Here is an 18,920-nt window from a genome sequence, read left to right on the forward strand (position 1 = left end):
ACTTCTGGGTGGTGCCTGCATAACACGCAGAGCCATCTGTAAACCAGGCCCTAGTCTTCTCTTCCTCAGTCAGCTGATCATAGGACACACTTTATAGGCTATAGGTGCAAGCTTTGCAGCAGATGACATTGTAACAGGAGTAGAAAACATAGGCATCTGAGCAACTCCTTATGTAACCTGCTCCGGCCCAATCACATATACACCACTTCCATTTGATAATAGACTGCTGCTGTGCATGTCCTATTTTAAGATTTGGTGGGTAAGATAACACCCAGCTTGTGATGGGCAGCTCAGGTTGCATGGTAACTTGGCCCACTGTCAAATGTTCAGCTTCCACTGAGGCCAAATAGCAGGACAAGAGCTGTCTTTCAAAGGGAGAATAGTTATATGTAGATGATGGTAGAGGGAATAGTTGTATGTAGATTTGGAATAGAGGTCTTATTCCAAAATCCCACAGGTCTCTTCTGTTAGTCATCTACAGGGGCCTGCCAAGGGCTTCAAACAGTATTCCTGTCTGCCACTGATACTTCAATTACTATTGGGTCTGCTGGATCATATGGTTCAAGTGGTAGAACAGTCTGCATAGGAGATTGGACCTGTTGAAGAACTTCTCCTGTTCAAGACACCAAACAAAGCTAGCATCTTTCTGACTCACTTAGTATATGGGCCAGAGTAACACATCCAAGTGAGGATGTTTGGTCTCCAGAATACAAATAGGCCCACTGAAAGTTGTGCTTCTTTCTTAGCAGTGGGAGGGGTCAGGTGCAATAACTTATCCTTCACCTTATAAAGGCTATCTCTGCATGCCACATACCACTGAACTCCTAAGAATTTCATTGAGATACAAGGCCCTTGAATTTTTGTTGGATTTATTTCCCATCCCCTAATGCCCATGTGTGTTACCAATGAGTCCTACTCAGTTGGTTCAATGAGCAAAATGTCAATATAGTACACCAATGTGGTATTTTCTGAGACAGACAATCAAGATCCCTTCTAACTATGATAGTGCTGAGGAGTTAATATATCCTTGAGGTAAAACTGTAAAGGTATACTGCTGGCCTTGCCAATGGAAAGAAAATTGCTTGTGATAGTCCTTATGGACAGGTACCTAGAAAAGGGCATTTGCTAGATCAGTAACTGCATACCATATCCTAGGCAATGTGCTAATCTGCTCAAGTAAGGACACCACATCTGGTACAGAGCTGCAACTGGAGTTACTACTTGATTGAGTTTTTGATAGTCAACTGTCATTCTCCATAATCCATCTGTCCTCTGACACTGGCCAGATAGGAGAGCCAAAGGGAGACATGATAGGAACCTCCATCCCTGCATCTTCCAAGTCCTTGAAAGTGGTACTACTGCAGTTTCTCCAGGGATGTGAAACTCTTTTTTTTTTTTTTTTTTTTTTTGGTCTTTTGAGACAGGGTTTCTCTGTGTAGCTTTGCGCCTTCCCTGGAACTCACTTGGTAGTCCAGGCTGGCCTCAAACTCACAGAGATCCGCCTGCCTCTGCCTCCCGAGTGCTGGGATTAAAGGCGTGCGCCACCATCTCCTGGCGTGAAACTCTTTTTGATTCATCATTTTCTTTGGTAGAAGCAACTCTCAAGACTTCCATTTAGCTTTTCAAACCATAATAACACTCACTCCACAAGTCAGTGAACAAATGTGAGAATTCTTCAAACTTATAAATATATCCATCCCAGTTATAGATTCTGGAACTGGAGAAATAACCACAGAAGAAGTTTGGGCACCCACTGGACCATTCTTGTGGTCTCCCAGAATCAGCATTGATTCAGAACTAGTATCCAATAGACTCCAGAAAGTCCGATTGCCTCCTTTCTCCCTGTGATGGTTTGAAAGAAAATGGCCCTCAAAAGGAATGGCACTATTTGGAGGGGTGGCCTTGTTGAAGTAGGTGTTGCCTTGTTGGAGGAAGTGTGTCACCATTGCGGTGGGCTTTGAGGTCTCTTTTGCTCATGCTTTGGTCAATGTGACACTAAGACCATTTCCTGTTGCCTGTAAGATATAGGACTCTCAGCTACTTCTCCATCACCATGTCTGCCTGTATGCAGCCATGTCCCATAATGATGACAATGGACTGAGCCTCTGAACTGAAAGCCACCCCAATTAAATGTTTTTCCTTTTCAGAGTTGCTGTCATCATGACATCTCCTCACAGCAATGGAAACCCTAAGAAACCCCCAGTGTACTGTTACCTTGTGAAAAAGGCTCGAGGTCTCTTTGGAGGACTGTGGAAAGGCTAACATTAAAACTTTTAGATATTTTTTTTTTTTTTTTTTTTTTTTTTTTTGGTTTTTCGAGACAGGGTTTCTCTGTGTAGCTTTGCGCCTTTCCTGGTACTCGCTTTGGAGACCAGGCTGGCCTCGAACTCACAGAGATCCGCCTGCCTCTGCCTCCCGAGTGCTGGGATTAAAGGCTGTGCGCCACCACCGCCCGGCAACTTTTAGATATTTTATCAAGGTCTTTCCTCAGAGGAACTTAGCCACCTCTTCATTCAAGGGATTCTGGGTCTGCAAACTGACTCAAGTCTGGAAATTGATTCACAGGCTGAGATTCCCCTTTGTCATGATTCAATGTAATCTTTCTTTCATTTGTTTGAGAATTTTTCCACTTATACACATCAAACAAAAATTCAGTAGGCTTCTTCTCTAGTTTGTGCCTGGAGACACCATGATTGATTAGTCAGTACCAAAGGCCCATCTGAGTCATTCTACCATAACATCACTTGACCTGTGCTGACCATTATGGGTCAGGCCATTATGGACATTGCTTTGTCTATGCTTTCCATTACAATAATGGGAAGGTACTTCAGGGCTGCCACCTGGCCCCTGCTACCTCAGGGCCCACTTAAACCCATTGCATTTATCCATCTAACCGAGCATCAGCATCTCCACCTCTCAGGACGGCACAAAGAAAAGGTTGACAACAAAGCTCTTCAAACGTGCTAGTGCCCTCTCACCATTTTGCATCTTATAGGAGGATTACTGAAGGGCAGTTTTCTGGGCCTTCCCACTGTGAAGGATTAAAACTGTAAAACACAGTGTACCCATTCTAGCATTCCAGTTTCCCTGAGCCTCAAAATCCCTTCATCAACTTAAGTCAAGGGATATCAGGCATCAACAACTCCCTTTTAGTAGGCCATCTTTTGACAAGTGTTTCAGCCAACCATTCAAACAAACTTTTGAAACCTTTTAAAACTATGTGAGCTTCCATGTTAAACCTAGAATCTGCACTCTGAGGGCCCATATCAATAACTTCAGCCTGTTCCAGTTTTACATTCCTTCCACCATTATCCCACACCCTTAAAATCCATTCTTACACATATTCCCCAGACTTCTGCTTGAATGAATTAGCAAATTCATTAAGGTCTTTGGTAGTGTAGTGCACCTCCTCATGGACTACACTCTCTACCATCCCTCTAAGAGCCTGGTTTGCCTGGAGTTCGGTTATAGATCTAGAGACAACCTTTAGTTGGCCTTGAGGGACATCAGTATTGTCTTGCTTGGCATTTCCTTCAGAGAAACTCACTGCTGGTTTATCAGACAATGAAGGATTATGGAAAAGGCAATATTTCGGGGGGAATGCGGTGTGAGAACATCTTTTGATGCAGGTGGAGAGACTACTTCCTCAGGTGAGATAAACCCTTAAGAATCTGAGGGGTCAAAGTTCTCAGCTTCACATCCTCATCCCAAGTTACAGGATCCCACTCTTTATCAATGAATTCCCTTAATGTTAACAGCCAATACCCTTCAGCCAGCATTATAATGAGAGCTTCAGTTTGACTTCCTGAAATTCGAGCTCTGTGACTGATGGAGAGAGATTCTCTTCCAGGGCAAACGCAAACATTTAGACTGCTTATTTGCATCTGGAACCAGTCATTTTTATCACAAAGTTAACTGTTTTCCTTTCCTCTATTCTGAGATGCTGGAAGTTGGTTAATTTTTATCACAGAGCACATTCTTTTCCTTTGTCAATTTATCCACAAATGCTAGGAGAAACTGATCAGCATAGTAATTTTCCATATTTTTCCACAAATTGTCAAAAGTTCTATATACAGAGTACCAAATCTGTTGCCCCTCACAACTGGTGAATCAGGATAACAAAATGCATTTGTCTCCTTAAGTTTGTAAAATAGTTCAGACCATGCGCTTTTCAGTACTCTCTGAGCTCTTAGGTAATTAACTCTTCAGTAACTGGAGAGGCTTTGGTAGCTATGGTTGTTGGCAAATTGGAAAGCCTATTCCAGATGCGTAAAAGATTCATCCATATACTTCTGTTCCTCTAGAGTCTAGGGTCTAGGATCCAGAACCAAAATCTATATTAGTCGAGGTTCTCTAGAGTAACAGAACTTATAGAATGAATCTCTCTATATATGCAGAAGGGGTATTTATTAGAATGACTTATAGGCTATGGTCCAGCTGATCAAACAATGGCTGTGCACAAACAGAAGGTTCTAGAATCCAGTAGTTGTTCAGTCCACAAGGCTGGATGTCTTAGTTGGTCTTCAGTATACACCAGAATCCCAAAGAAGTAGGCTCTACTGCCAATGAAGGAATGGACTTCCTAGTAAGGCAAGAGCAAGCAGACAGAGTGAAGTTTCCTTCTTCCATGTCCTTTTTAGGCTTCCAGCAGAGGGCATGGCCCAGATTATAGGTGTGCCTTCCCACCTCAAAACATCTGGACTAAAGGTGTATGTCTTCCCTCCTCAAGATCTGGATAGAAATGGATCTTCCCATTTCAAATTGAGCAAAAATTCCTCTCCATTTTTAGTTTTAGTTAGTTCCAGATAAAGTCAAGTTGACAACCAAAGAAAATCAGTTTTATGTTAATATAAATTTCCTAAATGGGTGTATCTACATAAGCACTTGAATAAGCCTTGGGAACTACCATGGAGTTTGAATATAGTGGATTTGTTGTTGTTGTTGTTTTGTAGGTTTAAGCAGTGCCTTTTGTTTCATTTGCTTTCAGAACCAATTGATCAATAACACAAAGAAACAATGAGAGAGCACCAAAAATAAAAAATTGTAAATCAAAGCACTATATATATATATATATATATATATATATATATATATTTTTTTTTTTTTTTCTTTCCGAGACAGGGTTTCTCTGTGTGGTTTTGGTGCCTGTCCTGGATCTTGCCCTTTGGACCAGGCTGGCCTCGAACTGACAGAGATCTGCCCGGCTCTGCCTCCCGAGTGCTGGGATTAAAGGCATGCGCCACCACTGCCCGGCAGCACTATCTTTTTTAACATGATTTTTTATTGATTCTTTGGCAGTTTCACATCATGCACTCCAATCCCACCCATTTTTCAGTCCTTCCATATCCATTCTTCACCTTGTCATGTCCTCATCAAAGGAAAACTTAAAAAGAAATAATAAAAATAAGAGATAATAAAAATAAAATATACAAATAAGAATATTAAAACAACAAAAACAAAACAAGAAACCACAAACAAAAAGCAAACAAACAAACAAAAAAACCCACTTTGCTCCTCCATCTTTCCCAACTCTCCATTGCCTCTTCGTTTGTCTTAGTGCATTGGGAACTGCAATGTGTGGTGCAGTAGAACCTTCTGTCCAAACAGCTTTACTTGCAAATGTTCATTGTGTAGTGTGTTGTTGGTCAGGTTTAAGGCCTCTGGCTTCTGGTATACCGTCAATACTGGACCCTCACCCAAACTCTTCTCCGGTATCCTGTTGTCGCCCCGAGTGATGGAGATCCTGTGGCTATGGTTCCACAGGACCAGTCCCTTCACATGCTCTAGAAGGTCATAGATGGGGTAGATGTTGGTTAGGGTGAGCCAACTGAAAGCCCTGGATGTGGGTCTGGATGGTAGATGAGTTGGTCAGTCTAGACCTCTGGGACCATCCTCCTTAGGTAAGGGTCAGAGCCAGTTTTCCCATGCCCATGGTGATGGGTGGGACCAACTAACCCAGGGATGGGTCATTTCTCTGGTAGCGGGGAGCAACTCTTCCTGGGCCTGTGAGAGGCAGGGCCAGCTCATCATGGCCCTCTTGCTTCAACACGTGGTTCAACACATGGCTGGGATAACACGTGCAACGAACACCATCACAGACCCCAACTGCAGCAGGACCAGTAACCCAGACATGGCCATTAGCAGCAGCTTGGGTCCAGATGTCACCATGGCCCCAGGTGGCAGTGCAGGCCTCCCAGATTGGCATGGGCCCAGCAGCAGTGTGGTCCCCAGACTCCAACATGGCACCAGGTGGTAGCCCAGACCCTGGGAAGTCGCATGGCCCTCTACGGTAACAGGAGGCACAGACATCAGCACAGATCCTGGCTGCAGCAGGGCCATGGACCCAGACATAGCCTCTGGCCACAGCTAGGGCCCAGACATTACTATGGCCCTGGGTGGCAGTGCAGACCACCTCAATCTGTATGGCCCTGGAGGCAGCATGACCCTTGGGCACCAACGTGGCCTCCGGAAAGCAGCATCTATATTATTCACAAACAGAATTCTGCTTAAGTCAATGGGTAAGAGCAACCCCACCTGTGAGGAAATAAAGAGGTGTTGAGGGAGCCAAACTTCACTTGGAGAGAAGAGTCAAGAACAAGCCCACAGCATTCCTCCATTAACAACCCCGAGATGCTTGATCTTTGTAGGGAGGGCCGGTGGAGGATTTGGACCTGAGCTCTGTTTCCAGCAACTGTAGTGAGCAGCTCAGCTCACAACCACATGCATTTTTAGCTCCAGGGGATTCAACACTCTCTTTTGGTTTCCTTGGGCACCTGCACATCACATGGGAAAACTCATATAATTTTTAAAAGTTTTTTAAAGAAATCCCCATAATAAAATTCTCTTGCTTTGGTTAAAGTTCAAGGAAATGACAATCAGAAACTCACGCTCTTCAATTTTTTTCTTCTTCCCAGACTTAGGCAAGAGTCTGATGAGCAGGTGCAGTGAGGAATTTCAGTGTTTCATTGAAGGTGAGCCTCATCCATGAACTGGGCTTCTGCTCTATGGAGTAAACAGTTCTGGGCCAGAGAGAAAGCTGTCACAGCCTTTAGTCATAGAGAAATTGTTTTTCTTTTTATTTCTTTTTCTCTTGACCCCAGTATCCCCTCTCTCCACTCCTACCAGTTCCCCCCCCCCCCCGTGCCCCCTCCCCCTCCATCCCCAGATCCACTCCTCCTCTGTTTCCCTTCAGAAAAGAGCAGACCTCCCAGGGCTATCAACCAAACAAGGCAATAAGATGCAATAAGAAAAGATGCAATAAGACTAGGCACAAACCCTCATATCAAGGCCGGGCAAGGCAACCCTGTAAGTGGGAAAGGGTGCCAAGAACAGGCGAGTAAGAGATACCCAATACCCCCACTCCCACTGTTAGTCTTAGAAAAACCCATTATGTATTTCTGGCTTCTTTATAAAAAAAATTAGGTGTCCATAGGTGTGTGGATTTATGTCTGGGTCTTTGAATCAACTCTATTGATCAACCTGTCTGTTTTTATGTCAATACCATGGAGTTTTTATTACTATAGCTCTGTCGTACAGCTTGAAATCAGGTATAGTGATACCTCTGGAAGTTCTTTTATTGTAAGGAGTGTTACGGCTATTTTGAGTTTTTGTTTTTCCATATGAAACTGAGTATTGCTTTTGGTAGGATGGCCATTTTTTACTGTTAATCCTGCCAATCCAAGAGCATGGGAAATCTTTCTGATATCTTCAATTTCTTTCTTAAAGACTTGGAGTTTTTGTCATACAAGTCTTTTACTTGCTTGGTTAGAGTTACCCCAGGATATTTTATATTATTTGAGGCTATTGTGAAAGATGTTGTTCCCCTCATTTCTTTCTCAGTCCATTTGTCATTTGTGTATAGGAGGGCTACTGTTTTTTTTTTTTTTTTTCAGTTAATCTTGTATCTAGCTACTTCACTGAAGGTGTTTATCAGCTGTTCCCTTGTAGAAATTTTGAGTGACCTATGTAGACTGTCCTATCATCTGCAAATAAAGATACTTTGACATCTTCCTTTCCAATCTGTATCTCTTTGATCCATTTCAGCTTTCTTATTGCTCTAAATAGACCTTCAGGTACTGCATTGAATAGATATGGAGAGATTGGACAGTCTTGACTTATTGCTCTAAATAGACCTTCAGGTACTACATTGAATAGATATGGAGAGATTGGACAGTCTTGACTTGTTCCTGGTTTTAGTGGAACTTGTTTGAGTTTTTCTTCATTTAATTTGATTTTGGCTATAGGCTTGCTATAGATTGCCTTTAGTATGTTTAGGTATGTCCCTTTTATCCCTAATCTCTCTAAGACTTCCTCTCATGAAGGAGTATTGAATTTAGTCAAAGGCTTTTAGGCATCTAGTTAGATGATCATGTGGGGCTTTTTTCTTTTGCTTTGTTTATGAGGTTACACTGACTTTTTGTTGATTTTTTATTGATTACACTGATTTTTGTTTGTTGAACCATCCCTGCATCTCTAAGATGAAGCCTACTTGATCATGGTGGATGATCTTTTTGATAAGTTCCTAGATTCAGTTTACAAGTATTTTGTTGAGTATTTTTGCTTCTGTGTTCATAAGGGAAATTAGTCTGTAATTTTCTCTGTTGAATCTTTGTATGGTTTGGGTATCAGATTTATTGTGGCCTCATAAAATGAATATGGCAATGTTCTTTCTGTTTCTACTTTGTGGAATAATTTCAAATTATTGGTGTAAACTCTTCTTTGAAAATCTGGTAGAATGCTGCACTCAAACCATCTGGCCCTGGGCTTCTTTTGGTTGGGAAAATTTTAATAACTGCTTCTATTTCCTTAGAGCTTATCAGTCTATTTACATGGTTTATTTGGTCTTGATTTAACTTTGGTAAGCAGTATCTATCCAGAAAATTATCCATTTCTTTTAGATTTTCCAATTTTGTGGAGCACAGGTTTTTAAAGTATGACCTAATGATTCTTTTTTTTTGGGGGGGTGGTGGTTCGAGACAGGGTTTCTCTGTGTGGTTTTGGTGCTTGTCCTGGATCTCGCCCTTTGGACCAGGCTGGCCTCGAACTCACAGAGATCCGCCTGGCTCTGCCTCCCGAGTGCTGGGATTAAAGGAGTCCCATAAGTTTGTGTATGTTTTATATTCGTTTTCATTGAATACTAGGAAGTCTTTAATTTCTTTATTTATTTCTGTCTTGACCCAGCAGTCATTCAGTAGAGAGTTGTTCAGTTTCCATGAGTTTGTAGGCTTTCTGTGTCTTTTGCTGTTGAAATCAGCTTTAATTTGTTTTAATTTGTGGTGGTCTGATAGAATGCAGGGCATTATTTCAATTTTCTTGTATTTGTCGAGACTTGAATTGTGACTGAGTATGTGGTCAATTTTTGAGAAAGTTATGTGGGGTGCTAAGAAGGTACAGTCTTTCCTGTTTGGGTGAAACATTCTGTAGATATCTTTTAGGTCCATTTGGTTTATAACTTCTGTTAGCTCCAATATTTCTCTGTTTAGTTTTTTGTCTGGATGACCTGTCCATTGGTGTGAGTGGGATATTGAAGTCTCCCACTATCAATGTGTGAAGGTCGATGTGTTGTTTAAGCTTTAGTGATATATCTTTTACAAAATGTGCATGCCCTTGAGTTCAGGGCATAGATGTTAAGAATTGACACATCGTTTTGGTGGATTTTTCCTTTGATGAATATGAAATGTCCTTACCCATCTCTTTTGATTAATTTTGATTGGAAGTCTACTTTGTTAGATATTAGAACAGCTATACCACCCATACTTCATGGGTCCATTTGCTTGGAAAATCTTTCTACAACCCTTTACTCTGAGGTAATGTCTATCCTTGATGTTGGTGTGTGTTTCTTGTATGCAGAAGAAGGATGGATTCTGTTTTCACATCCATTCTGTTAGTCTGTGTCTTCTTATTGGGGAATTGAGTCCATTGATACTGAGAGATATCAATGACCAATAATTGTTAATTACTGTTATTTTGTTATTGTTGTTGGTTGTGGTGGTGGTGGTAGTGGTGGTGGTGGTGGTGGTGGTGGTGGTGTGTGTGTGTGTGTGTGTGTGCATGCATGTGCACGCCTCACTTCTTTTGGTTTTGCTGATGTGAAAGTATTTATTTCCTGTGTTTTCTTGGGTACAGTTAACCTCCTTGGGTTGGAGTTTTCCTTCTAGTAACTTCTGTAAGGCTGAATTTGAAGATAGGTATTGTTTAAATTTGACTTTATCATGGAATATCTTGTTTTCTTTATTTATGATGAGTGAACATTTTGCTGGGTATAGTAGTCTGAGCTGGCTCTGTGGTCTCTTAAAGTTTGCAGCACATCTGTCCAGGCCTTTCTGGCTTTTAGAGTCTCCATTGAGAAGCCAGGTGTAATTCTAATAGGTCTGCTTTTATGTTACTTGCTCTCTTTTCCTTGAAGCTTTTAATATTCTTTCTTTGTTTTATATCTTTAGTCTTTTGAATATCATGTGGCAAGGGAAATTTCTTTTCTGCTCCAATCTATTTGGTCTTCTATATGCCTCTCTCTCTCTCTCTCTCTCTCTCTCTCTCTCTCTCTCTCTCTCTTTCTGTGCGTGTGTGCGTGTGTGTGTGTGTGTGTGTGTGTGTGTGTGTGTGTGTGTGTGTGTGTGAGAGAGAGAGAGAGAGAGAGAGAGAGAGAGAGAGAGAGAGAGAGAGAGAGAGAGAGAGAGAGAGAGACAGGGTTTCTTTGTGTAGCTCTGACTGTCCTGGACTGACTCTGTAGATCTGTCTGGTCTTGAACTCACAGAAATCCACCTGCCTCTGTCTCCCAAGTGCTGGGATTAAAGGCATGTGCCACCATCTCCTGGCTTTGTATCTTTATAGGCATCTCCTTCTTTAGGTTAGGAAAATTTTCTTACATGATTTTGTTGAAAATATCTTCTGAACTTGGCCATGGTGGCACATGCCTTTAATCTCAGCACTAGGGAGGCAGAGGCAGGCAGATATCTGAGTTCGAGGCCAGCCTGGTCTATGCAGAGAGTTCCGGGATAGCCAGAGCTACACAGAGAAACCCTGTATCAAAAACAACAATAAAAAAACAAAAAGAAGAGAGAGAGAGAGAGAGAGAGAGAGAGAGAGAGAGAGAGAGAGAGAGAGAGAGAGAGAAGAGAAGAGAAGAGAAGAGAAGAGAAGAGAAGAGAAGAGAAGAGAAGGGAAGGGAAGGGAAGGGAAGAGAAGAGAAAATAAAATAAAATAAAATATGGGCCTTGGAGCTGGGATTCTTCTCCTTCTATTCCTATTATTCTTAGGTTTTGTCTTTTCATAATGTCCCAGATTTCGTGGATGCTTTGTGTCAGGGATATGTTTTAGATTTAACATTTTCTTTCACCAATGTATCTATTTCTTCTATCGAATCTTCTACACTTGAGATTCTCTCTTCTATCTCTTGTATTCTGTTGGTGATGTATAAAATCATCTGAGTCAACCTCTCTGAGCCTTTTATCTCTCATTAATAGTGAGTAGCTAGAGATCATTACATCTCCGGGGGAAGGAGGATGGATGCTGGTGGTGAGACAATGTAACTAAGGCATTTGCCAGCTGAGTAGTCTTCAGATGGGAGTATCAGTTCTTATTCTTCCTCCGACTGGGAAGAAAACCCAGTCAGTCTAGGTAGTAGGGTATGGGGGTACCTTGACGTGCTGAGTTTCCAGTTTCTTGTCTTTTCTTCAAGGCATGATCTTTGGGTGGGTTTTTAACCCTTCCTTCCTTCTTTAAGGAATCCATTTGTAGCATGAATCTTAACAGGTCTTATTAATAGAATCAAACCTGAGGCCAGTTATTGGGGTGAATGCTGGAAGATCAGAGAAGCAGAACAAGCCACAGCTTCCTCACCTTGACAGTTCCTCAGCTGATCCTGTTTCCTCAGACTGGAAGCTTCTGTGTCCTTATCCCAATGGCTCTCAGCTGAACTGCTGCTCGAAAGCCTGAATGCTTAACCAGCCAAAAGCTTCTAGTTTCTGGTCTTCACACCTTATGTATCTTTCTGCTTTCTGCCATCACTCCCTGGGATTAAAGGTTCACTTCTTGGGATTAAAGGCATATGTCACCATGCCTGGCTGTTTCCAATGCGGCCTTGAACTCACAGAGATCCAGAGGGATTTCTGTCTCTGGAATGCTAGGATTAAAGGTGTGAGTGCCACCATTTTCTAGCCTCTGTATCTAGTGACTGTTCTGTTCTCTGACCCCAGATAAGTTTATTAGGGTGCACAATATTTTGGGGAACACAATACCACCACATCCATTCCTCTGGGTGCTGTGTCAGGGAAAGTCGGCTCCCTCTCCATTGCACAAGCATGCACTGCACCAACTGGAGTCTCCTGAGACTGACCCTTGGGGGTAGGTTTGTTCCTAGGCTGAAGTCATCTGATTGGTAACAGAAATGGCTGCACAACTACAGTTTCAATTCTTCCGCCCTACTTCTTTCTGAGAATTAACGTTTGGATAGGACACCCATATATTCCACACAAATAATTCAAATCTGGAAAACGTTAGTCCATTCTAGGGTCATTTTAAAATTCATTAAAATGCCACCATAGCAGCTTACATCTATCATCCCAGTACTTGCATGGCTGAGGCAGGAGAGTAGCCATTAATTTGAAACTAGAATAGGCTACATAGTGAACTTCAGACCAGCCTGGGCTCCAGAGTGACACCTTATCTCCAAAATCCTAAAAAAACAAAAAACAAAACAAAACAACAACAACAACACCACACACACACACACACACACACACACACACACACACACACACACACACAAAAAAAAAAAACTACTGAAAAAACTAAACCAAAAACTTCCTTAATACATGCCTGGAAGCTCTTTGGTCATAATTACTTTCTGGTAATCTCCATCCCTGTCCCACACACTCATACAGATGAAGGAAACCCAGCAGCTTTATTTAAGGACACCAGGGCATAAGATCCTCTGCAAGTGCCTGAGAGCTGGTCAAGAGCAGTTAGCGCTTCCTCTGATTGCGCTCAGCACACACAGGGCTTGGGCAGCGCTTGGCCAGTGTTTCTGGACTGGGGAGTCAACATGGGATTCCTTCCTTCCTGTGCCTTCCCTCAGAGCCCAGCTGAGTACAGAAGGAAAGGGAAATGAAATAAACAACTCTGACTCCACAGCCCACCAGGGTCACTGCATTCACAGAGCTGCTTCTGAGTCACAGTTGACCCTTTGGTGTCATTGGCCCAGGCACAGGCTCTGGAAGTATAAATAAAGACAGGCGAGGGCAGAGGACTAGTCTCTGGGTAACATTCTGTCCAAACTCACAGCTTCATTTTTAAAAACATCTATTTACTTCGTGTACACACACACACACACACACACACACACACACACACACACACACACACACTCCCATACAAAAGTCAGAGGACAACTTGGGGCTCAGTTCTCTCCGCCGTGTGGGCCCCGGGATCGATCTCAGACCATCAGGCTTGGCAGCAAGCACCTTTGCCCGCTGAGCCATCTCTCCTGCCCAAACCCAGGGCTTCCAGCAGCAGACCTCCAGTCAGTGGGCACTTCATAGACCTAGTCTGGCATGTGAGCTCGCCTTCAGTGTCACACTGAATCCTTATAAAGTCCCTTCCAGGGAGGGGTTTTTGACAAGCTAAAGCAGCCCTTAGTGAGTCTCCTAAATGGTCCTTCTGCGCACTTTCAGGCAGTCTTTCTGCTGCAGCGGGAGGCATGTGTTTCTCTAGCCAAATAAAGGGACTGGGGAAAAGGCAGCAAATGTCACCCCATTCATTGTCTGAGGCATGCAACTCAAAGCTGGGGTTTCAGTTTTTGCCCACAGGCATTTGGTGGAACAAGGCATCAAGAGCTCAGTTTAAACCCTCCCTGCCCACCTTGTGGTTCTTCTGAGAACCAGAATCAAGGAATTTTTTTTTTTGTTGTTGTTCCCAATTCATTCCCTTTTCAACCCACTGAGCTGTTTCCTCCTCCTTACATCAGCTCTACAAACCCTGTGGGTCCAGGAGATGGAATGCTAGCTGGTCTCGATGCTGGGTAGGGAGGAGCCGGTCAGGAAGCTCAAAGTTTAAAATCAACTCATTGTGGTGCAGCTTTCTGGGCGGGACCGTCACAAAGGAATACAGATTAAACCGTCTCTATTAACAGTGAACTCTATTCCTAAGACTTGGCAAATGGCTCAGAAATGTAGTGTTTTGTTGATCTGGTTCCTGCCAGTTTTCTATAGTGAATAATCCCACACAGTAAATGACTCTTCTGGTCCATACCTATGTAATACTCTATAACGAAGTAAAATGACATGTACGTTTGTGTTCGCACCTCAGGATGCGCGTTCATTGGTGGCTAGGCTTTCATGATTATTCTCCTTTCTTTTGTATTGATCTCAGCTTTGTAACTAGACCACGACCTTCTTCAGTGCTGGAACTTGTCCTGTGGAACATGGTGATTTTATTTACCTACTGAAATTGTGTCCCAGTGAAAGTGTTATTCGGTGTCCCTTAGCCTTCTTGCTGAGGTTTGAATGTAAATATCTCTATAGGTTTAGGTGTTTGAAGACGTTGCCCCCAGCTGGTAGCTCTATTGGAGAAAGCTGTAGAACCTTCAGGAAGCAGAGAAGGACTGGAGAAAATGAGTCCCTGAGTGGTGGTGGCGATCGTGGGGCTTGAGGTTTTGTATATAGTCTGTGCCCGCTTTCTGTTCCTCCCTCTCTGCTTCTTTACTGTAGAGTCAACGTTACCAGATGATTCTGCCACCATGCCTTCTCTGCCATGATGGACTGTACCCTCACACTGTCAGCTGAAATCAGTCTTTCCTTCCTTAAGTTGCTTCTGTATGGGTGTTTCATCACAGCAATGAGAAAAGTAACTAATACACTTGCCTACCCCAGAGACCTTAACAAAAACAACAGCTCACCACGCATGGCCACCTTAAAATAAGCCATAAAATAAGCACAGTATGGTGGGTGCATAACTGTGATTCCAGTGCTCCGAAAGTACAGACTGGAGGATCATGGGTTCAAGGCCACACCGGGCTGTGTATTAAAACCTCGTCTAAAACACAAGACAGAGCAAACACAGACTTTCAATAAAGCATTAGAAGAAAAAAAGGAGATCATTCTGGCTGGGTCAGCCAGGTGCTTTTCATCAGAAATTTAGGGTTCCACCCTAAATGTATGGTGAATTAGTTTTAAAAAACAAAATTCCAAGAGCTTCTGCAGCAACAGCCTTCAGGTCTGTCCTCACCCCTCTTGTTCAGACTGTGAGAGGCTTCACAGCCCTGCCACTACTTCCCTGTTAATATTTTTTACCTGTGTGGTGCTAGGGATTGGACTAAGGCCTTAGATATGGTAGACAACCACTCTACCACTGAGCTACATCAACAGCCCTAAATTTTTATTTTTAAAAACAATTTGCTTTTATTATGTGTATATGTGTTTACAATCATCCGTGGGGTCCTGAAGGTGCCAGAGCTCCTGAAGCTGGAGGTTCAGGTGGTTGTGAGCTGCCCCATGTGGGTGCTGAGAACTAAAGTTCTCTGCAAGAGTAGCATACTCTTAACTACTGAGCCATCTCTCCAGTCCTGAAATCTTTTGTAATAATTGCACATCGTCCAGGGATACAGTGTGATATTTTGACACATGTTTACAACAGGAATTGATCAAATCAATGATTAGTATCCTCATCTCTTCATCATGAGGGTATGGGGTAAGAGTAAGGGACATGGACCCTTGATGGTCAGCCTGATGCACTGAGCCAGACTGACCACACACAGACCTATTCTCTGTGATAGCTAAAACTAGTTTTATTGCCATCATCCTCTGAGACCCTTACAGAGAAGGGAATTAAAAGGATTTGTCTCCAACAGTTTGCATTAACTGGAAATGAGAAGTCAGGGAGAAGGACTTGGATTAAGCAGAACAAAAGAATGACAACAATAAAGGTCCATTAAACTTTGCACTTTATCATTTTATCCCCCTCCACCTAACGAGGCTCAATTTGGCTTCCTCTATTTGCTTTTGACTATTTGGAATAAAGTTGCCTGTCAGATCTCCTGTCTCTCTCTTGTGTGTTCTGGGACACAGGTGTGTGCCACCATTTCAGGATTCTTGGAAAATCTTCAAAAATAAATATTTTAAAGATAATTCTGAGGATATTTTAGCTAAGAAAAAGTCTCCAGCTGGAAGGGAATGGCAACAAAAGTAGGTCTGAATTGTCTCCCTCCCATTTTGTCCTCCTCTTCCTCCTCCTCCACCTTCCTGTCATATAAAATGTCCCAAAGAACATATTTCATGTTATCTTTGATTACTTTTTATTTTTAGAAAGCAATTCCGTACATTTTATCTACTTCTTCCTCTGGGGGAAAAAAGGAAGAAAGCAGAAGTTATGGTGCTTGTAGGCGTCAGTGAGATCTGAAGGACCTATAAAAGCATTTTCAATTCCAACACATGGCAAGCTTATTGTTCGGCTCTATGTTAGTTTTCTTAGTTAGAGTTTCTATTGCTGTGAAGAGACACTATGACCACAGCAACTCCTACAAATGAAAATATTTAATTGGGGCTGGCTTACAGTTTCAGGGGTTTAGTCCATTATCATCACGGTGAGAAGCATGGCAATATGCAGGAAGACATGGTGCTGGAAAGGGGTTGAGAGTTCTACGTCTTGATCTGCAGGCACCAGGAAGTGAACTGTGTCCCGCACTGGGTGAAGCTTGAGCATATGGGACCTCAAAGCCTGCCCCAATAGTGACACACTTCCTCTAACAAGGTCATACCTACTCCATCAAGGCCACACCTCCTAATAATGCCACTCCCTATAGGCCAAGCATTCAAGCACATGAGTATATGAGGCTATACCTGTTCAAGCTACTACATTCTACTCCCTGGACCCCATAGACTTGGAGTCATACCATCGTGTAGAAATACATTCAGTCCAAATTTGAAGTCCCCATAGTGTATAACAGTCTCTGTTTAAAAGTTCTGAGACTCATACAGTCTCTTAATTGTAATCCCCTGTAAAAATCAAAATAAAAAAACAGATCACACACTTCCAGTGCATAATGGCACAGATTATATATTACCACTCCAAAACATAGGGAAGGAAGGATAATGAGGAAATACTGGATCAAAGCAAGACCAAAAACCAGCTGGGCAAACTCCAAACTCTTCATCTCCATGTCTGATGTTAAAACACTCATCATATCTCCAACTCCTTTCAACTTTGTTGACTGCAACACACTTCTTTCATTTGGGTTGGTTCCACTCCCTTTTGGCAGCTTTCCTCAGCAGGTACCCCATGACTCTGGCATCTCTCACATCTTGGGGTCTCCAAAGCAATCCAGGCTTAAACATCACAGCTTCACACAATGGCCCCTCTAGGCTTCCATTCAGGGACACCCTTGACACGTGTGGCCTCAGCAGCTTTCCTTAGTCATAGAGGAAGATTCTACAACCCCTTTCTTCTATCTTTGACTCTAAAGTCAGAACCACATGGCCAAAGCTGCAAAGTTCTGCTGCTTACTGGGGCTAGAACATGGACCCCCATTTAATTACATCTTCACCAGCTTTCTGTTTTAGATGGTTTCCTTCACTGCCTAAGCTTAACTGTTCTGAAACAGTTGGCCTCAAAGTCAGAGATCTGCCAGCCACTGCCTCTGGAGTTCTGGGATTAAAGGTGTGCACCACCACACTCAACTCTAAGCTTTTCTTTAATTTCTTTTCACAAGTTGGTAATTTAGCTGGGTGGGATCTTGCCCTGAGGTCAACATGCACTTTATTCCCTTTCCTAGTCTGTTTTTCTTCTATAACACAGGTTTTAGCTCCATTATACTTCCTGGTGCTTCTTTTCTCCTCAAATTTTACACTTTGCCTTTTTCCTTGCCTACCTTGCTCCTTTTCATTATAAGTCTTCATTAGTGTTAACACTAATAACCACACAACAGAGCCTATACTAGACTGTTTTGAGATTTCCTCTGCCAACAGAATTAATACAAATCTCTTCACTTTAACCTCAAGTAGACTCTTTGGACAAAGGCAAACAAACAACTACATTCTTCACTAAAATATAAGAACAATTTCTAGGCAACATACTAAAATTCTTCTTCTCTGAAACATCTTGAGCGAGACCCAGACCCACACAATTCTAATCCCCCTCAGCACCACTGTCTTCCATGTTCCTACTGGGATGGCCCATTAAGCCCCACTTATAGTGTGCAATTGCTTTTCTGATCCATAGTTCCAAAGTCCAAATTCCTCCAAACAAAATCATGATCAGACCTATCACAATACCCCAGTCCCTGGTACCAACGTCTGTCTTAGGATTTCTATTGCTGTGAATAGACACCATGACCATGGCAAATATTATAAAGGAAAACATTTAATTGGGGCTGGCTTACAGTTTCAGAGATTTAGTCTATTATCACCATGGCAGGAAGCATGGCAGCAAGCAGGCAGACATAGTGCTGGAGAAGGAACTGAGAGTTCTACATTTTGATCCACAGGCAATAGGAAGTAAACTGTGTCCCATACTGGGCATAGCTTGAGCATATGAGACATCAAATCCCACCCCCAACAGTGATCTTGTTGGTCTTCCTCCAACAAGGCCATACCTCCTAAGAGTGCCACTCCCTATAGGCCAAGTATTCAATTACATGAGTCTATGTATGGGGCCATACTTATTCAAACTACCACATTAGTTTAAGCATTTATTGTACTTTTGCTATTCTTGGACTTAAAGTGTTAAGAATTTGTGAGTGGTGGTGGCACAAGTCTTTAATCCCAGCACTTGGGAGGCAGAGGTAGGTGGATCTCTGTGAGTTTGAGGCCAACCTGGTCTACAGAACGAGTTTCAGGACTCTCTCTCTAAATTATAGAATGAATATATATATACATATATATATTCTATAATTTCTGTGACTCTAGAGAACTCTGACTGTCCATCTTGGA

The sequence above is a fragment of the Peromyscus californicus genome, unplaced genomic scaffold (genome assembly GCF_007827085.1).
Source record: "Peromyscus californicus insignis strain IS unplaced genomic scaffold, ASM782708v3 Scaffold_23__1_contigs__length_62951481, whole genome shotgun sequence".
Taxonomy (NCBI): domain Eukaryota; kingdom Metazoa; phylum Chordata; class Mammalia; order Rodentia; family Cricetidae; genus Peromyscus; species Peromyscus californicus.